Source organism: Cibotium barometz, chromosome 10, assembly GCF_041138505.1.
Source record: "Cibotium barometz isolate CiBa-2024 chromosome 10, ASM4113850v1, whole genome shotgun sequence".
Lineage (NCBI taxonomy): Eukaryota > Viridiplantae > Streptophyta > Polypodiopsida > Cyatheales > Cibotiaceae > Cibotium > Cibotium barometz.
In genome coordinates this window covers 10,100,099-10,126,386 of record NC_141055.1, presented here as the reverse complement: position 1 = coordinate 10,126,386, position 26,288 = coordinate 10,100,099, and the positions used below count along the sequence as shown (strand labels likewise).

The 26,288-nt window shown below is 47.5% G+C and overlaps 1 protein-coding gene across 9 annotated transcripts in view; it reads right to left on the bottom strand.

Moving 5' to 3' along the window:
• Positions 1-26,288, bottom strand: part of LOC147634545 (ABSCISIC ACID-INSENSITIVE 5-like protein 5) — a 94,503-nt gene that overhangs the window by 47,309 nt on the left and 20,906 nt on the right. The gene's annotated exons all lie outside the window — the stretch shown is intronic.

Below are 26,288 nucleotides of genomic sequence, written 5' to 3'. Positions count from 1 at the left end.
CTCCAGGATGTCTAAATATTTGGAAAGTATAAGCTTTGGGAATGGGGGATTATCCTAGAATACAAAGGACCACACTCCTAAAATTTAGGAGAGTTGCTATTTTTGGCTCGACTCCGATGGAAATTCTGTTCGCGTCATTACATCTAGAATTGAGCAGATACCAAGAGTTGGCAAAGTGCCTATGACAGAATGTCTACTAGTTGGGATATTTTTAGAGGTAAAGATTATGGAAGAACCCATCTTTTAGATTGGGACATGTGGCAAGAAAGTGGACCAAAGTGAGACAAGTGGCCTGACACTTGTTAGAAAATGGATCAAAGTGAGACAAGTGGCCTCACACTTGTCACTTCAGCTATTGTGTGGCTCTCCACTTGTCATTGTAGCCTTCTCTTGTCATTTTAGCTCATGGGAGGCCCAAATCTATAAATTGGAGCCCTCTCTCTTCATTAATGGAGGCTCTCTTGCTGCACACTAACCTCTACCACCGTTACAAGCTGCCCTAATGATGGCTACTCTCTTTCTCTCTCTCTTGAAGGCTGGCCATGAAGAATACCGGCTGTTGGGGACTGTTTTGGACGCTTCCATCGCGAAGAAATACTGAAGGCAAGGGTATTTAATCATTTATTATGATTTCTAGCCATTGTACTTGTTGTACCAGTCCTTGTACCGACTGTACCAACTTCTGTACTACCCATTGTACCGGTTGTACTAGCTTTTGTACTTGCTGTACCGGCTATATCTACTGTACTAGCCACTGTACCGGTTGTACTTGCTATACCAGCCACTGTACCGGCTGTACCTACTGTACCGACTGAATGGAGAGTTGTACTTGGTGTACCAGCTCTATTGCATGAAGACCCTGGTTTTTGGGAAAGAATCAGTACCCACACGGAGGTATATGGATTATATTGTTGGCTCGGCATTTCTACAGCCTGTGTTCCGGCTTGGTTGCCTCGTGTTGGGCTGTGTTATGGCATTTGTATATGGATAATCCGGCATCTCCCATGGGGAGAGTAAGGCCCTCAAAGCTTGTACATGATATTATTCTCCTTGGGTAATAAAATACTCCAAGGGGGGGGTCGGCCCATTCCGGCCTCTATCCGGTGTCACACGTGCAAGCTCCATTTTCAGCATTTGTGGATGTTTTATCGCTTTTATGTTTTATGCAAAGTGATGATGGATGTGTTAAGGCTGTGGCTATGTTTAAATGTTTTAATATGCATTGATGGTATCAACAAGTGTGTCAAAGGCCCTAGTCCCCCGGGCATCCGCCGCGAGTTACATTGGTATCAAAGCATAGGCTTTCTTGGAAGCGGAGGCTTCCTTCTATCAATAAGGAAAAGAAAAGATGTCAAGTGGGGACCACACTTACCATCATTGCTATTAAGCATGGCCAGCCAATTCAGAGCCTATGAAGCAAGAGCACGAGCAATAGACAGCTTCGTCTAAGGATTTATGAATTCACAAAATTTATCTTGGAAGTATGGAGTTGGCTTTATGTGCACACGTTTAGCACTCTTTCCTTATGGATATTGTGGATTATATTATCAAGCTTACAGGCAAGCTATATGTCACCATTTGGCCACCCGAAGGGTTCACTCTTGCTTTCACACTATGTACATATTGGATTGGTGTCCATGGCTTCTGGAATGTGCCTATGCATGTGATTGACACGTGTCATGCTGTATAGTTGGAAATGATATTCCACTGGGACTTGACGTTATCATGCCCGGAATATCTGGAGGACTGGCTTTCCGCTGGGACTTGTGCCTTTGTGTACATGCCCGGAAACGCCTGTAGGATTGGCTTTCCACTGGGTCTGGTATCGCATATACTTGCCTGGAAACGCCTGGTCTTATATTTCATGAACGGAAATTGCTCATGCCAATGCTGCATTGCATAGCATCTTTATGTGCTTGCCTGCAAATGAAATTGCATGCTGTTTTCATGCCTGCATGACCTATGTGTAGTTCCGGGCTAGGAGACGCCCGCCCGTGAACCGTGCGTGTGAAACTGTCTGCTGACATGGTTGTGTGGCATGTGAACAGGTGGTAAGTATTACCCAATCTAGGCTTAAATAGCCCTTAGGACTTAGCCAATATTTATAAGTGAGTGCATTCCCACTTCATTAAAGTTTGGGCGCCCAAAAGTCACTTATAAATTATGACCGCTTCCAAGTTCACACTCACTGAAGTCCCGAGGCGGACAAGACTCAATGTCCAAGACCTGATCCTCCCCTTTTACTCATAAATGGGCATCTCCCCATGTTCCCTTCACCTGATTGGACCCCAATTCACTTACTTATTAAGAGAAAATTCGTGTTTTCTCTTCATGAGGATTTTTGGAGGCTGAAAACTCTGTTTTTCCACCATTTCTCTCCATTTCCAAGCTCTTCATAGCCATACCCAACTTGCTAGGGTGTTTTCCAAGCTTCCAAGAGTGTTTCCAAGTGCTAATCACTCTCCTACTCACTCCCAATGACTGAAATTCAGCAAAACAGCTCTCATTTTTGCTGTAATTTCTGGTCTTTTTGCTGAAAACCCTAATTTCAGCCTTCCTTTCACAAGTTGAACCATAGGGGAAGCTTTCCCAAGGTTCCCTTCATCCTCTTGAACACTTTTGTCGCGAAGGATTGCGGCAAATCGAAGATATCAACACTTCTAAAGCTTCCAACGCGAAGGCTTCCGCTTGCAACAACTTCTATGAAGACTGGTAAGCTAATTGGACAATGTGTTGTCATTACTTATTCAGTAGAAGGGCAGGACTCCTTGTTTAGCCGCCCTGTGTAGTATTTCTCTTGTCCTATGTGCTCTTGAAGATGTTGCTATCTTGCTTGGTAGAACATAGAGCCAATGGTAGAGAATATGGGCACTGAAGTCGGGCCGGGCATCAAGGCAGCTCCTTGGTGATCTACATCGACATACCATTGTTTTCTAAATGCTGAATTTCATATGCATTGGCATGGAGGATTTGGCAATGGATGCCCGTGAAGCTATGTATTGAATTTCTCCAATAGTAATACAATTTACTCAAGGGAGGGGTCGGCCGTTCCGGCTCATTGTGTGTCTCTTGTCAATTCAGCAATTTACTTCTTCTATTTGAGCAAGTGTCCTTTAAATCTTAGTGTATTTAAGTGTATTGATTAGCATTGTGTTCAACCAAGTTACATTGGTATCAGAGCATATGGTTCTCTTTCACTTCTATCGTGAGAGACGATTACCGTGAACACTAGCTATCTCTACACTTGGAACATTATGGACAGCCATACAATGAATGTTGGAGATGCTAATACAAGAGGCAGGGACAATGAAATGCATGCCTCCAATGCTTTACAGAATGAGCAAACTCATGTGGTGCACAATAGGGAACATGAATATGTGGGACAGCCGTCCCGTGGCAAAGAGAAGATGCAAGAAGAAGAGTCCATAGTCTTGAGGGCTGAACTTACTCGTATGCAGGCTCTTCTCCATGCACAACAACAAGAATTGAATCTCTATCGCCGCGAGGATCCATTGGTACATGATCGTTTGAAGGCCAAGAAAGCTGAATCTTATATAGATCATGCAATGGCAATGATTGCTCAAGAGTTGCACATGCAACCAAGGGATGCAGCACGTGCATACTTGGCTCGTACCGAGGATGCCTATGCAGAAAAGGCAACCATCCCACATGTCTTGGAATCCCCATTGGTCCCCGAACAAGAACTTATGTCTAAGAGGATAAATCTCCATGCTATGGGAGAGGAACAATCAGTGACTTCACACCATGCAGGAATACCTCATGTAGCCCGTGAAGGATACAATGTTTATGGCAGTGGTCAAAATGTATGTCAAATGCCATTGCCGGGCGGCTGAAAATGTGCATGCACAACACATGCAACATGGGCTGCAATTTTCTGTTGGTGCAGGTATTCCGCGTATCTCTCATGCCACTCATGCCTTCGAGTGAGCTCGTGAGGGAGAAGTTATGGCTGAAAATGTATCAATGGATGTTGAGGGGCCAGCCATGCCTCATGCTTACAGGGCACATGTATCTATGCCTTATGCATCACCTTTTGGTCCAAAAATGATGCCACCCACAGGGGCTGTCCCAATGGACAAACATGGGGGAAAACATGTTGCGATGCACACACATGCATCAAAGTCTCGTGACTTCAAAGCCGGAGACAAATCTGTGAAGTTTGACACATATCATGGGGAATATGCTACATCAAAGGCACTTGCTTTTATTGCCCAGTTTGATATTGCTTTCAGTGATGAGGATTTCACTCAGAAATCCATGATCTGGCATGTAAGCATGTTCATGAAAGGCACTGCTGCCCATTGGTGGCTCACGGAGAAGCTCTCACCGAATCCCGTTAGATCATGGGAAGAGTTCAAGGAGAGGTTTTATGCTTAATTCTTGCCTCCCAATGCATTGAATGAGATAACAATGAAGTGGGATTGGGTAAAGCAAAATGAGGGGAATTGGTAAATGCATATGTACAAAAGTTTTGGAAAGTGCTCTTGGAGGTGTCTCCATTCATGCATGTCACCGAGGCGGAAAGGAAGAGAAGGTTTCAATCGGGATTGCAACCCGTGTACAAAGTGGGATTACAAATGTATCCTGGTCATACCTTACACCAATTAATCGCAGCCGCCACCGCCACCGACGAGCAATTGAAACTCAAATTGAGTCGATCCAATAAGGCTAAACTCTCATTTCAAGGGAAAGAGAGGACTGTCCAAAACCTGCAAAATGATGGACAGCCACTAAAAGGGACCAAAACCAAGCCAAATCGGGTCCAAAAGCTGAGATGGCAGCTGCTTTGGGTATTGAAGTGGAGGACATGGGTCCTCAAATTGAAGCAGGGACTGCCTTTGTTGGTAGAGAAGTGTAGGTCATGCCTATTTTTGGCAAGTTGCACATACACATTCAAGGCTATGTGGATCATGAGAATTTCTTGTGGCGCCTTTGAATGGCTGTGGTGTATTGCTTGGAAAGCCTTGGCATACACGTATTGATCCATGCAAGGCTTACAAGACTAACAAGATCACCTTCATGCATAAAGGCTGAGAACATGTAATTGATGCTGGTGAAGAGGGTGATACCATTCCCCTTGTATCTCATGTATAAATTAAGAAAGTAATGAAAAAGAGTATTTTTGCGTACTTGATGTTTGTACGAGATCCTATTGAGAAAAATAATGTACATGTAAACACTCTTTGTAATGATAGGCTGAAATTTTTGCAAGAGCACAACGATTGTTTTGCTGATGAGTTACCAAATGAGTTACCACCTGTACGACCGGAAGATCATCGCATTGATCTTGTGCCGGGTAGCTCACCACCTAATAGGCCAGCCTATCGTGTAAGCGCATCCCAAAAAGAGGAGATCATGAAGCAAGTAAATGAGCTTCTTGAGAAGGGTTTGGTTCAGCCAAGCTCTTCCCCATATTGTTCACCCGTCCTCTTAGTTCAAAAGAAGGATGGATCCTTGCGTATGTGTGTGGATTATAGAGCTTTGAATAAGCTTACCATCAAGAATCGGTTTCCGATTCATGCATAGACGACATCCTTGACAAGTTGGATGGATCGGCATGCTTTAGCCGAATTGATCTCAAGAGTGGATATCATCAAATGCCCCGGCTACTTTCAATAGAATGATGGATCGCATATTCCGTGGGTACAGGAAATTTACAGGTGTCTTCTTTGATGACATCCTAGTCTTCTCGAAGACCGTAGAAGAGCATAAAGCTCATTTGGCTATTGTTTTTGAAGAGCTCCATAAGCATAAACTCTTCTTAAATGCAAAGAAGAGTGAGTTCTTCTTGTCAGAGATACATTATCTTGGGCATATTGTGTCCAAAGATGGGAGTGTGGATGGATCCTGCAAAGATTGATGCAATTCGGAATTGGCCCGAATTGAGTCGGTGCATGAGATCCGTAGTTTTCTTGGATTATGCTCTTACTACCGCAGGTTCATTCGGCACTTTGCATGGATTGCTTCTCCTTTGGTTCTTTTTATTAGACTCCAATAACTTTTGAGAAGGTTGGCCTTAGTCCTCTCGTTCATCGTGCTCGCTGAAGCTCCCACCGTCACCCCCCCTGCTCGCGCTGCTCGCCCCTCGCCATCCCTCCCTCGCGCCCTGTCCCCCCCCCCGCCTGCCAGCGCTTATGCGCCCCCCCCTTCTTCTCGCCATCGCGCCCCCCCCCCCCCCCTCTCCTCGCTTTCTCTCCCTCTCTCGCGCTGAAGCGCCCCCCCCCCCCCCCCCCCCCCCCCCCCCCTAGTTCGCCTTCACGCCCCCTCCCCTCGTCAGCGCCCCGTCCCCCCCCCTCTCCTCCGCCAGCCCTCTCTCCCCCCACCGCCTCTCCTTTCGCGCTGCTCCCGCCCCCCCCTTCTTGCTGTTTCTTCGCCGCCTTACCCCCCCCCCCCTTCTTGCTGTTTTTTCCGCCCCCTGGGGATCCTTCTTTTTTTTTATCCTCCCGCCTTTCCTCTCCGCCCTTCGCGTGCAGCTCGGTTCTTGCAGGTATCGCATTCGCTCCGCCTTCGCCACAACTTCAGACTCTGATGGAGGCTCCTCCCGCCCCACCTCAGAGGGACTCTTCTGCAGCCCCCTCGACCGCCCCTGAGGATACCCCCATCAGGCTTTCTCTTTCGCCAGAAGAGGAAGCGAGCCTCGCCGCAGAGGTGGAACGCCTCCAGGCACACTCCACCATCTGCCGTATAGTCGGCACTCGCCCCAGCAGAAGAGAGGAGATCCGGGATCTTCTTCAGGCCCGCCTTCTTGCAGATGTGGGCAAGATCCTGGACGTACAGCTATTGGGCCATGGACATTACTAGATCGAGTTCGAGGCCGCCCAGAGTGTTGCCAAGGTCCTTGCCATGAGTCCCCTTGACATCAGGGGTGCTCGGGCTTTCTTCAGACCTTGGCAGCACGGATTTGACCCGGCAGCGGCGGAGCAAGGAGAGCACCTTTTTCATGTTACAGTTTGCTTCCCTGGACTCCGTCGGGAGTATCTTCCGCTCCTCCCCAGGCTCGAGCATTGGTGGGCTCGGTACTAGAGACTGGCCCCTCAGCTGCTTCAGTGGTGGCCAGAGCAGCTGGGCTACCTTCGGTCAGAGTGTTGGTGTCTGACATCTCCTCCCTTCCTAAGGTCATTTAGCTACCTAGGATAGGGGGGGGATGGATAGATCAGAGAGTGGAGTTCTCGGGGCTCCCGAATCAGTGCTTCATTTGTAGACAGGTCGGCCATCTGGCCAAGGCCTCCCCTCGCAGGAGACCCCGACCCTCACCACAGCAGCAGGCTACTGATGGCCCGCCCACAGATTCGGCTCGGCAGGCTGCCTCCGGGACACCTGCTCAGGCCACAGAGGCCTCGGAGTGGCAGCCTGGACAGGGGCGCCGCCGAGGGAGACAGCCACAGCAGCACGCCCAGAGACCGCTGCAGCAGCAGCCACAGTCTCAGCCTCACTGGGTTCCCGTGAGGAACAGCTTTTCTCGCCTCCAGGAGGAGACCCCCACGGCGACGACTGAGAACCAGGAGATGCCAGCACCCCCTCCTTCACCCCCCCCCCACCCCCGTCCCCTCCCACCGCCTCGCTTCCACCATCGCCTCCTCCCGTCTCCGCTCCGGTTTCGGCAGCGGCTCCCTCTCCACTCCCCTCGCCTCCCCCTCCTCCCCCTCCGCCCGCCTCACCTTCCCGGGAGGCCCTGGCAGTTCCCTGGCGTTCACGTGCAGTCCGGAGAGCGCTGAGCACTGACCTCGCTCGAGCATCACAGAGGAGACCTATGCCGATTAGGGCTTCACGGATTTCATCTATCCGCAGTCGGCAAAGTCGCCTTGGCATTAGACAGCGCTCGGAGGCTTTTGATTATACCTTCACACGGCTTTTTGGAGCAGAGGGCCCCCATGAGCCAGCACCCATCCAAGTTCATGTAGTGATACCTCCGGCCCGCAGGGAGGAGGCACTAGACTCAGCAGTGGCCTTCTCGTTCCCTCTATGTGGCCCTTGCGACCGGGAGTGGACTCTAGAGCTCGCTCTCAGCACTTTGAAGACTCAGGCAGTTGAGTTTTCTCATCACATGAGCGATCTGGAGGTGACAGATGTGATAGGCCGACTTTGGGAGTTGGCTCATTTTTTCTTGAATCCCGGGAGTGTGGATACCTCAGGGATTCGGCATTTGGTCGTTCGCATAGTGGCAGACTTAGCACGCGACCCTGGATATGTGTGTATACACGAGGTTGCTTTGTCAGAGCGGGAGGCAGTCGCCATGGGCCACAACCACTGGCGCCTGATCCAGGATTCTTGCAGCACACCGGGTGGGCAGATTCGCAACCGCTCGGATGGGGACTACTCTCCATCCAAGCCGCTTGCGAAGGCCCGCCGTACGGCTGAGACAGCATCCACCTCAGCAGGGCATCCATGAGGATCATCTCATGGAATGTACAGGGCCTTGGCGGAGCTCATTTTATACGCTATCGTGGTTGCTTGAGGCAGGAGCTTCAGAGATGCCTGGTTGGTGGCAGCATTGATATTTTGATGATGCAGGAGCACCACTTGGGTGAGAGCAGGATCCGGAGATATGGTTCGGTGATGCCTGGTAGATGGGACACTTTTTGGTCTGCAGGGTTTGGTCCTTTGGGTGGACAGGGAGGAGTATGCATGGTCATTGCACATGTATGGCGGCAGGCCATTGTGGATCGAGGGACCATTGTGCCTGGTAGAGCACAGTATGTCATTCTGAGGATGCATGATGAGCTATTGGGCGTGCTCAACGTCTATGCGCCCAATCATGCTAGTGCCAGAGCAGAGTTCTGGACCCAGGTTACGGATGCATTGCCAGAGGCCGCACATTGGTGTGTCGGGGGAGACTTCAACATGCTTGAGGACCCGGCAGATAGGGTGGGAGGCAGTCATGTTACAGTGCACGGCACGGAGCTTGCAGCTTGGGACCGGTTTTGCATGTCACTGAGGATCACTGATGCATGGCAGCATGGGGCTTTCTCCCGGTCTCAGGACAGTCTTAGTTTCTCTCGGTCGGATCGCCGGCAGGGAGGGACTAATCTATCACGGATTGATCGCTTTTATGTGGGCGACTGGTTAGGGGAGCGAGGGGGCTCCGTCGGCATTCTCGCTGGCACCTCATTTTCAGATCATGCGCCAGTTATCTTGACATTGGAGAGGACACGGGAGCCCAGCTTGCAGTTGAGGATCCCAGAGAGGGTACTTACAGATCCCAGTCGTCTCGCTGAGGACATTGAGCGGATCTGGCATGATAGTCAGTGCTCTGACCAGGATGCAGGGAGCCAGTGTGCCCAGGGACTCATCGATCTTAGCTCTTTTCTGCACGCTGCAGCTTTGACACGGCTGGGAGAGATTCGCGAGCGGGAGCATCGGCTGAGACGCAGCCTTGCTTCGCTACAGCGCCTTCAGGAGCAGCAGCCTGCATGTGAGTGGGTGGCGTCCCAGCTGAGCCAGGCACGCCAGGAGGTTCGAGAGGTAGAGGAGCAGAGACATGAGTTTTACTATCGTCGTCAGGCCTCTCAGTGGACGCAGCTTGGTGATAGAGTGACTGGAGAGTTTTTTGAGATCATTGGGCCCCGTCATGCGCGAGCAGGAGTCCGCCAGCTTGGTAGATCGGATGGATCGGTAGCTACTGAGCTCGGGGAGATCAGAGCCATTGCCACTACATTCTATAGAGACCTGCTTTCAGCGGAGCCAGCCACTGAGGATCGAGATGTTTGCAGACAGACTGTGTGGGCCCATGTGCAGAGGAGGGTCACAGACCGTATGCGTACAGTTCTAGGTGCGCCTCTGTCAGAGATTGAGCTTGCCGAGGCCTTGAGGGTCCTGCCGTGACATAGTTGCCCAGGGGAGGACGGACTGACGCTGGCCTTTTTTATGCGCTATTGGGACCTTTTGGGGCCAGGCCTCCGCAGGGGCTTTCAGCATGTTTTGGACACTGGGGTGATGCCGCAGAGCTTTTCAGAGGGCTTGATCTATCTTATCCCCAAGGGGGAGGGAGTATCAGATGATATTCGGCATTGGAGGCCTATTACGATCCTCAATACTATCTACAAGGTCTTAGCAAAGGCCTTGAGTTTGAGGATCCAGCTGTTCCTGGGGGAGTTGATTCATGCTACTCAGACAGGATTTGTCAAGGAGCGCAGTATCCTTAACAACATCTTTACTGTCTGGGAGGCGACGGCCCGAGCTAGATTTCTTGGCGAGGACTTGGTCGTGATGCTTCTCGATTTTGAGAAGGCATACGATAGAGTTGATTGGGGTTTCTTAGAGGGCACTATGCTTCGCCTGGGCTTTGAGCCAGGATGGATCAGAGGGGTGGCGGCTCTGTATTCCACAGCTCGCAGCCAGGTGTTGATTGCAGGAGGACGGGGACCGAGTTTTGAGCTGACCAGATCAGTCCGTCAGGGGTGTCCCCTCGCCCCTTTTCTTTTTCTCTTCTTTGCGGAGGCTATGAGCATGTATTTGACGGCAGAGGAGGTCGGTTTGAGAGGACTTCAGCTCCCAGTCCGGGGGGAGGACCTGCTTGATGCTGAGTTTGCAGACGACACGGGCTTATTTTTGCATGGCCAAGAGGCCAATCTTCTTCGGGCAGAGCAGTCGCTCTAGGTTTTTAGTGCAGCTTCGGGAGCATTGATCAATTGGCGCAAGACAGTGGCCTTTTGGATCAGTAGTGCTCCCACTCCGGCATGGAGCCCGGACCCCGGTTTTAGATGGATTCCTCCAGGCATAGCAGTGCGGTATTTGGGATGCCAGATTGGCCTAGATTTGTCACCTGAGCAGCAGATTGCCCCGCTTCTTCTGAGCATTCGGAAGAAGCTTTTGTATTGGAGTACAGCTTGACTATCCTTGGCTCGGAGGGTGGTGGTGGCAAATCAGGTGCTGTTAGCGACCATGTGGTACATTACGTCTTGCTGGATCTTCTCGAGCTCTTGCATCAGCCAGGTACAGAGGCTGATCAGGAACTTTCTGTGGTCTGGGTGGGACGGTCAGCCAGCTCGGGCAAAGGTTGCATGGGCAGTTATTACACTTCCGCTGGCTCAGGGAGGTTTGGGCATTATAGATCCAGTCGATCAGAGTAGAGCTTTATTGGGGAAGCTTATCGTTCGGGGGTTGCTTCCAGGCGCTGAGCCTTGGAAAGAGCTCCTCTTGCAGCGGCTGCAGGCTCGGGCGCCCCCAGCAGGGGGCACTTGGGCACCAGAGATTCGCTGGATCTTTATAGAGATGAGGAGGACAGGCCTCAGTAGAGGATGGGAGGACAGATTTGCTTTGAGTATCCTGAGAGCTTGGGAGCTGCTGAGACCGGGGCTCTCTCAGCGACCTCCTTCTTGTGTTGAGGAGCGGGCCAGACAGCCGCTCATCTGGAGCCCAGCGGTTCGCACAGAGCAGGGTCATATGCTGGGTTCTCGGCCTCGGCTAGCCTGGGGGCCTTTAGCGGGAGGCCTAGCTCGTAGTTTTGGAGACTGGCAGGCCTTCTGCAGTCTACCAGAGGAGATCCAGGTGGAGAGGCTGAGTCACTTCAGAGGGGGGTTGATTATGAGGGATGATATTCAGGAGGCACTCACAGAGGAGTGGTTCACGCCTCTCGAGCCAATGGCCCCACGGTGGATGGGAGCCTTTACACAGTTGGAGATCCTGATTGCTGTCAGAGCTTGCACTGAGGATGGCAGTTGCCTCTACTATGAGATTCAGGATGAGGGCAGACTCCAGAGAGTGGAGGTGGAGTCGCCTTTGGTTGCAGAGTGCACCTTTCAGAGGATTCGGATAGTGGCCGCCGCTTCTCGGAAGTGGCATATTGACCCCGACCCTGCTGATGTGCTCCCGAATTGGCGCATATGGGCATATGCAGCGCGCCCCTTGGCCCGGCTACAGTGGGACCCCGGGGAGTACGAGTGGCATGATCCTTATGCATCCCTTGAGGCCACAGAGATCACCTTTTTCCAGTATACTGTTCGGCTGGGGCGGCATATTTTGACGGCGAGGAGGACGGTCTCTCCAGCGGCAGCGGGGCATTGGCGACTACAGGGACTCTCACAGGAGTTCCTGGAGGATTTTTGGGCTCGGCTCTGGGCTAGTCGACAGGCCCGCAGGATCTCGACTTTTCAGTGGCTGGTCGCCCACAGGGGCTCAGCAGTTGGCACTTGGCTTGTTTACAGCGGTCTTCCAGCAGCCTGCGTCCGATGCGGCCACCCTATGGAGACACAGAGACATTGCCTTTGGGATTGCCCTCAGGCGCAGCAGATTTGGCTGCGGATGCTGCGTATTCTGGCCCCCCTCTCTCCAGAGGGTATGTTTACGTGGGGTGCCGCTGCTTGGTCGACTTCGTCAGGGCCTGCTATGGGCTATGAGATGGAGCAGGGCAGTTAGGCCATCAGATTTATTAGGGGCCAGCCTCGCCTGGTTCCGGCACCGGATTTCTCGTCCGCCAGCTGGACACAGGAGAAGGATTTACGATGGGAGCTCCTCAACAGCCTCACCATCTGGTTCACCTGGAGGGCCCGGTGCTTTACGGCCTTTGAGGGGAGATTGGAGCCACCAGCAGAGACTGTACGGGGGATTTGGCAGGAGTTGATCCACACCCTGCGAGGACAGTACGACCGCATCCGGGGAGACTCAGATGAGGCAATCTTACGGCGCCAGGCCTTTCACACCACTTGGCGCTGTGGCCCTTTCTACACCTTACACACGGGATCCCCCCGTTGGCACTACAGGCCACCTGTTTGGCTCTTCCCCCCCCCTATTGTATGATTTAGCCTCTCAGTTCTTTGTACTGATGCTTGTATTTTGCAGTACCTAGGGAGAGTCTCCCGGGCTGCCATGCTGTATTCACTGCTCTGTCTCTCTTATGAGCAGGAGAGATCTTTTGTAGCCCTACGGGCGTTTTTTATATAACTAATGAAAGGATCTTTTCTCGGAAAAAAAAAAGTGCATCCCAAAAAGAGGAGATCATGAAGCAAGTAAATGAGCTTCTTGAGAAGGGTTTGGTTCAGCCAAGCTCTTCCCCATATTGTTCACCCGTCCTCCTAGTTCAAAAAAAAGATGGATCCTTTCGTATGTGTGTGGATTCTAGAGCTTTGAATAAGCTTACCATCAAGAATCGGTTTCCAATTCCACGCATAGACGACATCCTTGACAAGTTGGATGGATCGGCATGCTTTAGCCGAATTGATCTCAAGAGTGGATATCATCAAGTGCGTGTAGTGCCTCAGGATGTCCACAAAACTGCTTTCAGGACAGCATTTGGGCTTTATGAGTATCTTGTTATGCCTTTTGCTCTTACAAATGCCCCGGCTACTTTCAATAGAATGATGGATCGCATATTCCGTGGGTACAGGAAATTTACAGGTGTCTTCTTTGATGACATCCTAGTCTTCTCGAAGACCGAAGAAGAGCATAAAGCTCATTTGGCTATTGTTTTTGAAGAGCTCCATAAGCATAAACTCTTCTTAAATGCAAAGAAGAGTGAGTTCTTCTTGTCAGAGATACATTATCTTGGGCATATTGTGTCCAAAGATGGAGTGCGGATGGATCCTGCAAAGATTGATGCAATTCGGAATTGGCCCGAATTGAGTCGGTGCATGAGATCCGTAGTTTTCTTGGATTATGCTCTTACTACCGCAGGTTCATTTGGCACTTTGCATGGATTGCTTCTCCTTTGCATGATTTGACAAAGAAGAAGGCCGTGTTCAAATGGACTAATGTAGAGAGAGATGCATTCCTCAAATTGAAAGATGCAACTACTCATGCTCCAGTGTTGATCGTTCCGGATTTGCAAAAGCCTTTTTGTGTGGAATGTGATGCATCTGGAAATTACATAGGGGCTGTCCTTAATCAAGAGGGACATGCCGTGGCTTATGAGAGTCGTAGGTTGCATGATGCGGAGCTATCTCTTGGCATATATGAGAAAGAGCTCTTGGCTGTAATTCATGCACTTACTATATGGAAACACTATCTTCTTGGGGCTGATTTCACTGTGAAGACAGATCACCAGAGTTTGAGGTATTTTCTTACTCAAACTAAGTTATCAGAGAGAAGCATATAAGGATGGCCAATTTCCTCTCTATGTTTCATTTTCAGATCTTGCACACCCCGGGAAAGAAGAATGTAGTGGCCGATGCATTGTCACGAAAGCCGTATGTAGCAGCTATCTCGTATGTAGCAGCTATCTCGATTGCCTCTCATGGGGACTTGTCTACCATGCGTGATTTGTATCATACGGATGCTGATTTTGCCACTATTTGGGCTGATTTTATGGCTGGTCATGCACATGCCTCATATGTGATCAAAGAGGGTTATCTCGTGAAAGATAATTGCCTATGTGTGGTGTCTGACATGAGGCAAAAGGTTTTGGATGAGTGCCATGCTCCTCCATATGCTGGTCATAGAGGCATAATGCCTACTATGCACATGATTGAGCGGTATTTCTTTTGGCCAGGTATGCGGAAGGACATAGAGGCACATGTACGTGCATGTATCACCTGTCAAAAGGTCAAATTTGATACGCAAAAGGCACCAGATTTGCTTCAGCCATTGCCTATTCCCACGCAGCCATGGGAAAGTATTACAATGGATTTCATTATGGACTTGCCACGTACCCAACAGGGTAATGATGCAATTTGGACAATTGTGGATACGTTTAGCAAGCAATCTCATTTCTTGCCGGTCAAAAAGACCATCAAAGCTGAGCATATGGTTAAAATATATCTTGCACAAGTGTTCAAACATCATGGAATGCCGAAGTCCATTGTGGGGGATAGAGATCCCAAGACTACAAGTCTCTTTTAGCGGGCCTTATTTGATAATATGGGCACCAAATTGGACTTCTCATCAGCTTATCACCCTCGAACGGATCGGCAAAGTGAGGCTGCAAAATTCAGCCGTGCTGGATCTCTTGAAATGTTATGTGGCGGATCAGAAGTCTTCTTGGGAAAAGTACTTACCGCTTGTGGAATTTGCATACAACACAGTGCATGCATCTACGGGAAAGGCTCCGTTTGAGATTGTTTATGGTAAGGTGGTTTTGCCACCCATCCTTCGCACAAAGGATGAGATATTTGCAGCTGATGAGTATGTAAGAGACTTGGATATTGCTTTTGCTCAGGTGCGGACAGCCATTGCAAGGTCACAAGACAAGCATAAAAAGGCTGCCGACAAGCATAGAAGGCAATTGGATGTTAAAGACAATGATTGGGTATTGCTGAAATTTGAGAAAGCAAGACTTGCAAAGAGGCCTGGCAAAGAGGGTGCATATCCTAAGCTTGCAACCAGGTACTATGGGCCTTTTCGAGTGATCGAGAAGATCAATGAAGTTGCTTTCAAATTGGCATTACCTAGTCATTGGCACATACACAATGCTTTTTATGTGAGTCTCCTTCGCAAGTATGTAGGGCCGGAGCCCAGTGAAATGGTCATTGAGGATCCACCAGAAGTGGATGAGCTTGAGGAGATCTTGCAGCCAGAGCAGATTGTGTATCACAAGGAACGCAAGCTTGCTCTGCAGGCAAAGTTGTGAGGCGTTACCTTGTGAAGTTTAAGAACTATCTTTCCATTGATGCTAAATGGGTAGATGAAGAGTTCTTCAAAGATTGCCCGCATGTGCTTCAGACATATTTGGATGCATTTCAGTTGCGGACAACTATTTAGAAGCGGGGGGGAATGTCACCATTTGGCCACCCGAATGGTTCACTCTTGCTTTCACACTATGTACATATTGGATTGGTGTCCATGGCTTATGGAATATGCCTATGCATGTGATTGACACGTGTCATGCTGTATAGTTGGAAATGATATTCCGCTGGGACTTGACGTTATCATGCCCGGAATATCTGGAGGACTTGGCTTTCCGCTGGGACTTGTGCCTTTGTGTACATGCCTGGAAACGCCTAGAGGATTGGCTTTCCACTGGGTCTGGTATCGCATATACTTGCCTGGAAACGCCTGGTCTTATATGGTTTCATGAACGGAAATTGCTTATGCCAATGCTGCATTGCATAGCATCTTTATGTGCTTGCCTGCAAATGAAATTGCATGTTGTTTTCATGCCTGCATGACCTATGTGTAGTTCCGGGCTAGGGGACGTCCGCCCGTGAACCGTGCGTGTGAAACTGTCTGCTGACATGGTTGTGTGGCATGTGAACAAGTGGTAAGTATTACCCAATCTAAGCTCAAATAGCCCTAGCCAATATTTATAAGTGAGTGCGTTCCCACTTCATTAAAGTTTGGGCGCCCAAAAGTCACTTATAAATTATGACCGCTTCCAAGTTTACACTCACTGAAGTCCCGAGGCGGACAAGACTCAATGTCCAGGACCTGATCCTCCCCTTTTACTCATAAATGGGCATCTCCCCATGTCCCTTCATTACTTATTAAGAGAAAATTCGTGTTTTCTCTTCATGAGGATTTTTGGAGGCTGAAAACTCTGTTTTTCCACCATTTCTCTCCATTTCCAAGCTCTCCATAGCCATACCCAACTTGCTAGGGTGTTTTCCAAGCTTCCAAGAGTGTTTCCAAGTGCTAATCACTCTCCTACTGTCACAAATCCTTATATTCTAGGGACATGCGGATGCGTGTCAGGCCTAGAAACATGCGGATGCATGTATGTATTATACCTGGGCATGTGTATGGATCATATGAGTGGATGCATATGAGTCCAAGGACATGGCAGGACATTTGTGGACTTTCGGGCGGTGCCCGTGTGGATTCCGGCCATGCACACATGGTGTGTTATGATGGCAGGCGGAATATTTTCAAGTACAAGAATGATGATAAGTGGTTCTCCAAGTTTACATGTGCACAATGCATAAATGATGCATGCCATAACTTTATTTTACTTTGTGTGACATTGTCTTGCTGCCTGGACAATGCTTGTTATTTTGGCTTGTGAAGTCCGAGAGACTGGGACGCCCGGGCACCTTGTGGACACGTGTGTGCACTCCTGTTTGGGCCTAAAACTGTGGGCTTATGGGTTTTGCAGGTGGTAAGTGCGTCCACACTCAATTTACAGCTTACTTCATTTACTACTAAGGTTTATTGGTTTGCAGGTCCACACTCATTAATAAGTGACCGGACAACTTATAATGCGTTCGCATTTGGTTGGACCAAAATTAATGAAGTCCGGACAGCTTATGGCCATTTCCCATTTGGTTGGACCTAAACTTATACAAACAGGACAAATGGAGCACTATGGGCTGGACACCTACCTGGACACCTTATGGGGACACATGTCAGCCAGTATGTGTACCCACCAAGCCCCTTAGGTGGCACTGGAAAAAGGCGCCTCCCTCAAGAGGCCTTTTGGGCTGTTTTATTCATCATTCAACACATTGGAGAGCTGGTTGGAGCTTTGGGAGTTGCTACAGGGCTGGTTGCTTGCTTCCCGGACTCACACAAGCTTGGATAACGATCCCCACACTCTTCTAAAGGGCTGGTTGGTAAATTTCAGACCTGCAATTTCTGGTTATTGCGAGTTTTGGGCTGGTTACAGGTGTCCAAAGTCAACTTGGACAGTACAGGACAGCTCTAGGGACCTCCACAGGGCTGTAGGACCCTTTACAGGTGGATTTCTCGCGACAGAAAGTTGCTGTTTTGGACTGGTTATTGCACAAAACAGGCCGGACAGCAATGGAATATGTGAGCATGGATGTGTCTCAAGGATTCCTGGTATAGCAGGTGCTTAGGGCAAGCTTTGGGGACACTTGCTCGCGAAGAACACAGGTTTCTGGATCAGTTTCTCGCGTGGAAACAGGGCCTAAAGATCCATTTACATCTTGTACAGGGCGGAGTACCTGTGAGGATTGTGATACTCTCGTGCAGGGCGGATGTACCTGTGAAGAGGCTTGTGCAGGGCAGATGTACCTGTGTGTAGGGCGGATGTACCTACAGATTCTCTTGTTTGAAATGTATTCATTCATGATGTATTTGGAAGAATCAGGTGCAGGCTGGTGGTGAATCCCCAGGCACCCGTAATCTTGTACTTTGCAGACTCTTTTGGTAATATAACCTAAAGGGGGGGGGTCAGCCTATCATCGGCCCCTTTATGTGGTGTACTGTCATTTTCAGCTTTGTGGTTGTAATGCTCAAGTGTTAAGTGCTCAGAATCTTGTTCACATTTATACGATTCCAATACACGCGTCCGCCTCCCGTTACACCTACTCACTCCCAATGTGACTGAAATTCAACAAAACAGCTCTCATTTTTGCTGTAATTTTTGGTCTTTTTGCTGAAAACCCTAATTTCAACCTTCCTTTCTCAAGTTGAACCATAGGGGAAGCTTTCCCAGGGTTCCCTTCATAAGCCTTGGTACATCAGCACTGAGGATTGGAATGAGGAGAAGCAAAAGTATGCAAGAAATCCCCAACGCTACAAGCAACAAGAGGATGCGGCGAGATCCCGAATGGAGAGTGTAGGAAGCTCTCACCTTGGAAGCGGCGGTTGGGATGCATTCCATGTCTACTTTGTAAGTATCAACGCTTATCTTGTATGTTTCATTTGATGTTATGTTATGTTTATTGTTTTTATTTATGGTACTTTTAGAATCAAGTGGTTGGTCGGCCGGCAACAGGAGAAGAGGAGGACATTTCTCGTCGCCATAACACGTACTTTCTTTTGGAGAAGCTTGAGCGAGAAGGCGTCAACCTCAAATGGGGGAATGTTGTAGGGTCGGCCGTTTCGGCTCATTGTGTCTCTTGTCAATTCAGCAATTTACTTCTTGTATTTGAGCAAGTGTCCTTCAAATCTTAGTGTATTTAAGTGTATTGATTAGTATTGTGTTCAACCAAGTTACACTATATGGAGATATATCTCAGGATATCTTAAGGATATGGTGACGAGATATTTCTTTGGCTTCATGACCAACCTGGCAAAGAAAAGCTAAGTATACTTTGAGTTTGCAAAGTTAGTGCTTTTACTATGAAGTGTTTTTGATGTTCACTAACCCTTGTATAGCCATGCAAGGAGAAAGGTGGTGTTGTTTGCCTTGAGATGGTTTTAGGAAAACATTGTTTATGGCTCCCTTTATTGGGATGGATTATATCTATGGAGATTTCTTTCTTGGATAGATTTATATAGATATTGGGCTTCACAAGCAATTTCTATGGACGAATCTGTCCGAGTTTATAGAGAAGAAATCTTTGGATATCTCATGGATATGATGCTTTTATGGATAAAGTCCACCTCTACTCCAAGGTGTGTGGTTAGCACGGAGTATGTGGTAAGAGTTATGGTATACAGGTCTATGGATTCCTGGACTTCTTTTCTAGAGATTTGGATCTATCCTCAAGTTTATGGATTATTCTTTTTGGCTCCATTTATTTGGGATGCATTGGACTTATGAAACTCATTGTTCACATACCCTGTGTAGTGTTCTCTTGTCCTACGTACTCTCTTGAAGATTGTTTCTACCATGTGTGGGTGGAACAATAGCGAGCAGATGGAAGGGAACATGGGCACTTCAGAGGGTAGTGTTGAGCACATGATGCCGTGTGTAGTGTTCTCTTCTCCTACGTGCTCTCTTGAAGATTGTTTCTACCATATCTGGGTGGAACAATAGAGAGCAGATGGAAGGGAACATGGGCACTTGAGAGGGTGAGTTGATGGCCGAAATGCCTACAAACTATTGGTGGCCGAAATGCCTATAAATTATGTGTAGCAGAAATGCTTATGGAACACCAAGTTATCTATGCCTGCGAGTGATTGTTTTATCTTGTTACTTGAGCCCACCTCCCGTCCAATGCTTATGGAACACCAGGTTATCTATGCCTGCGAGTGATTGTTTTATCTTGTTACTTGAGCCCACCTCCCATCCAAGGTGTGTGGTCAAAGTACCAACACGGAGTGCAAGTGGTAAAGTGGACATGACGCCTGGTTGGCACAGGACTTATGTCTATGCCAAGGGTCATGTAAACCGATGTCTTGTTGGCAAGAGACTTATTTTATCTCGCCCATTTACTTGGGACATGATTATGATATCTCGATTTATGGGACTGTTTTGTCTCGCCCATTTATTTGGGACATGGATTTATTTTATTTTTTTTTAAACCATATTAGAATCACTATCTCCCCATACAGAGGCCAAGAGGTTTATTGTTCATCTCACCATGCATGTGGATTCATGTTAGGATTGTGAGAGGACAATTCACTGAACACTCCACCATACACATGGATTCGTGTTGCGATTGTGAAGTGAGTCTTTCATTGTTTCCACACCATGCTTGTTGATCAGAGTTGGGATTGTATGGGAGAACATGGAAACTATTGGGATTGGGAGAAAGGATTGCCAGAACTATGGAGAACCAGCTTTTCTATCACCATGGTTTGTGCTCTTGAATGGCACCAGTTTGTGTGCATAGCACATGTTTCTGTGCGAGGCACTAGTTTCTTGTGCATGGCACTTATTTAAGTGTCTTAGCACCTGGCTGGTGATTTTCATTGGCATATGATTATCTCATTGATATTGGTGATTGAGACACAATTGGTTCTTGTCCCTGTGTCTAGCATATCTTCCATGGAATTCTCGCCCATTTATTTTGGGACATGATTTTGATATTGGTATTATGGAGGCGTATTTAGTCTCACCCATTTCTTTGGGACATGTTATATTGAATTTTTGAGACTGTCTCGTCTCGCCCACTTGATGGGACATGATTATATCTTGAATATATGGCTTGAAGCTTAAAGTTGCGGACAACTTTTAAGAAGTTGGGGAGGATGTCACCAGCCTGGACATTTCCCAGTATGAAAGGAGTCTCGTGGACTCCAGGATGTCTAAATATTTGGAAAGTACGAACTTTGGGAATGGGGGATTATCCTAGAATACAAAGGACCACACTCCTAAAATTTAGGAGATTTACTATTTTTGGCCCGACTCCGATGGAAATTCTGTTCGCGTCATTACATCTGGAATTGAGCATATACCAAGAGTTGGCAAAGTGCCTATGACAGAATGTCTACTAGTTGGGATATTTTTAGAGGTAAAGATTATGGAAGGACCCATCTTTTAGATTGGAACATGTGGCAAGAAAGTGGACCAAAGTGAGACAAGTGGCCTGACATTTGTTAGAAAATGGATCAAAGTGAGACAAGTGGCCTCACACTTGTCACTTCAGCTATTGTGTGGCTCTCCACTTTGTTGGAAATAAGTGCACACTAGGTGTACTCTTTTCCTAGTCTAGTAAGTCTTGTGTGTCTGCCATGTGGCATCTTATTTGTCCCACATATCAGCGTGGCTACTATCTCTTGTACTACACACCTATATATTGTGGGTGTCACATCATAAGAAGTATCTAGCTTGTGTCTTGTCTACACTCATCTCAAGGTAACTCTTTGTCCTTCAATCTTGTTCTTATTTCATTTCTAGTCTTCTAGTTTCTAGCTCTTGCTTCCATATTTCTACATGGTATCAGAGCCACTGCTTCCTTGCACTTAGAGAAAGAGAAAGAGGGCATGGCTTCTCTTGAGGACCTCTACTACCTACGTGGAGAAGCGACATCTTGAAGAGGAGGCCGCTCCAAGTTGTTGCCCGACATCTCCATCTTCTGCCCGTCTTCTCCACGATTGCTGCTATTCAGGCCGTCACCTCTAGCTGCTGCCGTTCCTGTTCAGGCTGTCTCTACTGACATTGCACACCACTCAGCCTCACAGGCCTGAATTTCTTACTGCACGCTGTTATTCGTGGAGAGAGAGCTAGAGCAGCAGCCGACCAGCATCTATTTGCTACCGACTTGCTGCTGCTGCAGCAGCTCAGCAAATTTCCACCGTTTTTTTTTGGAGCCGCCTCAGCTTTGGACGTTCATCGTACTACCCTGATGCTTTCCTTTGGCTGCCTTCTTCATCGACTCAAGGGACTGTCTCTGCCTGTGACTTATTGCGCATCATCTAGAGGCAGCTGCAGATCGACTTTCCTCCTGTTAACGAGCTATTTGCTGCATTCAGTTCTGCCATCGCTTCCTCTTGAAGAGTCTACAAGGTACTGTGCATTGTCTCCTTCAGTTTGCTGGCCAGTCCTTTTGTTATCCTCATATCTGCAACCTGCTGGTTCCTCATGCTTCGATGGGCTGTCACATGCTATGGCCTTGACAAGTGGTGAGAGAGCCGGCTTCTAAAAACAATTTGGATCTCTTCTTTCATTCATTTCTGCAATCTTGTAAGGGAATAGACACTGCCCTTGCATTTTAGCAAGAGGTAAGACCTTCCCACATGGCCTCTTCTACTCATTCTCTCATGTCTATCGACAAATTCAATGGGTCCAACTTTCATACTTGGCAAATCAAAACAAAGTGCCATCTTATGAAAGAAAGTCTTTGGGACGTTGTTCACCATGCTGCTCCCGAAGATTCCGACATTGAGCAAGTTATCACTTATGCTCCCACTGCCAAGAATGACAAAGCCTATGCTATCATCTTGCTCGGTCTTGGAGATGATTACATTCATCACATCTCCGACATACAGTCTGCTTCTCGAGCATGGATCACTTTGGATTCCCTTTTTGGACCCCGCTCTAAAAATTATAAGATTGCACTTATGATCTCATTCTTTGATCTATACATGCAGGAGGGAGCTACTATAGCCTCTCATGTCAATTATCTTCGCAGTCTTATGGTTCAGCTTGCATCAGTAAAGTCCCCCATCTCCGAAGATATCGCTATTGCTGTGCTTCTCAAAAGCTTACCTGACACCTATGCTACTCTTGTCACTACCTTCAAGTATCACAATAATCCTACTCTTGAAGGTATCATCAATGCTCTCCAAGAAGAGGAAAGAACTCAACAACAAAAGGTAACTGACACTGCATTTTTAGCAAAGAAAGGAAGTTCTAAGGTAAGAAAGCCTTGCATCCATTGTGGCAAAACTAATCATATGGAGAAGGACTGCTTCAAGGCTCATCCACGCACCATTTGTGGCCGTGATAATCACCGGGAGAAGGACTGCTACTCTAAACCCTCTACATCAGCCCCTGCATCTACCTCAGCCCATGTTGCTGCAGCATCTCCATCAGCAGATCTTGCTGTTCATTCCTCATATGATGAGGAGTGGGCTTTCTGATTACTTCATCTTTCTTGTCTACCACTTTGACCACCGATGATGTAGGTCAAGGGGTTCTAGTGTCTTACTCATTCTGCTTTTGGACCTCTCTCTTGTCCCTACCCAAGAGGCAGAGATTGCCCTTGAGGAGGGGATGTCTTCAAGGTCCATCTGTTTGTCTACAGTCAGTCTTCTGTCTATCTAGTCTTGTCTGTCTGTCTATTTGTCTATCAATCTGACTGTGTCTTGTTTTAGATCCATCTTGTCCCTACCCTTGTGGACCCATATGAGGATATCACTTGAGGAGGGGTGTCTCAGGATCTTTTCTATCTTGTCTTCTATCTTGTCTTTCAGTCTTGGTCTTGTCTTGTCTGTCTTTCAGTCTTGTCTTTTGTCTTCCTCCTAGTGTCCACTTAAGGAGGGTGTTGGAAATAAGTGCACACTAGGTGTACTCTTTTCCTAGTCTAGTATAAACTTTTGTCTTAAGTCTTGTGTGTCTGCCATGTGGCATCTTATTTGTCCCACATATCAGCGTGGCTACTATCTCTTGTACTACACACCTATATATTGTGGGTGTCACATCATAAGAAGTATCTAGCTTGTGTCTTGTCTACACTCATCTCAAGGTAACTCTTTGTCCTTCAATCTTGTTCTTATTTCATTTCTAGTCTTCTAGTTTCTAGCTCTTGCTTCCATATTTCTACACACTTGTCATTGTAGCCTTCTCTTGCCATTTTAGCTCATGGGAGGCCCAAAACTATAAATTGGAGCCCTCTCTCTTCATTAATGGAGGCTCTCTTGCTGCACACTAGCCTCTACCACCGTTACAGGCTGCCCTAATGATGGCTACTCTCTTTCTCTCTCTCTTGAAGGCTGCCCATGAAGAATACCGGCTGTTGGGGACTGTTTTGGACGCTTCCATCGCGAAGAAATACTGAAGGCAAGGGTATTTAATCATTTATTATGATTTCTAGCCATTGTACTTGTTGTACCAGTCCTTGTACCCGCTGTACCAACTTCTGTACTTGCTATACCATCCATTATACCTATTGTATCAACTTCTGTACTTATTGTGCCGGCTGTACCAACCACCGTACCGGCTGTACCAACCATTGTACCTACTGTACCTGCTGAATAGAGAGTTGTACTTGCTGTACCAGCTCTATTGCATGAAGACCCGTGGTTTTTGGGGAAGAATCAGTACCCACACGGAGGTATATGGATTATATTGTTGGCTCGGCATTTCTACAGCCTGTGTTCCGGCTCGGTTGCCTCGTGCTGGGCTATGTTATGGCATTTGTATATGGATAATCCGGCATCTCCCGTGGGGAGAGTAAGGCCCTCAAAGCTTGTACATGATATTATTCTCCTTGGGTAATAAAATACTCCAAGGGGGGGGTCGGCCCATTCCGGCCTCTATGCGGTGTCACACGTGCAAGCTCCATTTTCAGCATTTGTAGATGTTCTATCGCTTTTATATTTTATGCAAAGTGATGATGGATATGTGTTAAGGCTGTGGCTATGTTTAAATGTTTTAATATGCATTGATGGTATCAACAAGTGTGTCAAAGGCTCTAGTCCCCTGGGCACCTGCCGCGAGTTACAGATTGTTTATTGCTTATTGTCAAAAATGACTTATATACAAATGGCAAGCTTTCACACTAGGCCAGTGAACCTTAAAAATGCTCCGGCCTCTTATTACTTGTCTTAAGCAACTATGTACACTAAGTCAAAAAACTCTCCCTATTTGACATTAAGAGCATGGTAAGGCCGCTTTATATGTTCCAATGCCATCTTACAAAAGTTAAGTGCCCATTCGTGCGAATAAGATGACGATGCCCCTTACGTCAGACGGGCGAAACCATGTTAACCAATGGAGCAGTTAACACGCACAAATCTGAAGTATGCAAGTTAAGAAAAGCTTTATATGGCCATAAGCAGGCTCCCAAAGCATGGTATGAGAAGATAAATGCATACTTGGTTGCAAATGGTTTTTGCAACAACAATTTAACGAAGAGTACCCTCTATGTAAAGAGGAGTAAAGATTGTTTTTTGGTCATCGTTTTATACATTGATTACATTCAACTCACGGGCCCTAATGAGGAGAAGATTTCAGCCTTCAAGGTTAAATTACATACATACAGAGGCCGCTTACACGATTTGGTCTTGAAGACTATAAGCCTATTGCTACACTAGTAGAGACACGTGCTAGGCTTAGTCTCCAGGGTGCAGGCGAATCATTTGATACATCACTTTATCAACAGGTTCTTGGGTGCCTCATCTGTGTCACTAGTTGGGCATTCTCTACGCTTCCGGACCTATGGACGGACTCCATAGTGTGGACATGACACCTCGTGGCAAGAGACTTATGTCTACGCCAAGGGTGAAGTGGACTGGCACCTTATGGTAGGGGACTGGTGTCTACACCAAGGACCAGTAGGCTCGTTATGAGAGGCTGGGGATTTTGGTCCGTGCCCATGTCCAGATTACGGTATTCTGGTTGGCTTGGGATGTAATATCTACACCCGGAATGATCGTTTCTTACAAGCTAAATGAAAGACATTGTCTAATACATTCTTATGCATGGCAGACTTGCATGTACGAAACTGTTTTCGCGTGCACTATTTTACTGCTTGCAAGATCTGTATGTGTAGTTTATAGGCAGTGACATCCTCCTGTGAACCATACGCGTGAATATGTATTGCGACCTCACTTGTGGGCTGTAGACAGGTGGTAAGTGTGCCACTAAACTCTATGTAACATGTAGCGAAATTATGCGTAGATGAAGAATCCTGTCACTCAATCTCACACCGCCTTCTGTATCCTGAGTTTTGTGAGTCTTTAGTAATCCACTTTATCACTTCAAACTTTGAGAGATTGATAGATCTGCACATCTTATTGGGTCTCAAATTACCCACTAAAGGGCCCCCCTCCTATTGCTAGGAGTATTTGCTTTATTTCTTTGAAGAGAATGACTGCAAAACTGACTTTGAGACTATAGATGAGCCAAACGATGTGCATGTAATTAGCATTAATCTTTATTGCTTAGAGTTAATCAATCCGTAATCACGCTTCCACATAAGTATCCATGTTACATTTGTGTCAGAGCATCTAGGTCAATCCTAGGTAGCATTTTTTGCATGCTGAATTAGGGTTTGCAAGCCAAAATTAGGGTTTCTATGTTTTACATCAGTTCAACCGTTGCACCAATATTTTCAGCCTTGTTTCAGTTTGCATAGCAAATTAGGCTTTGATCCAATTTT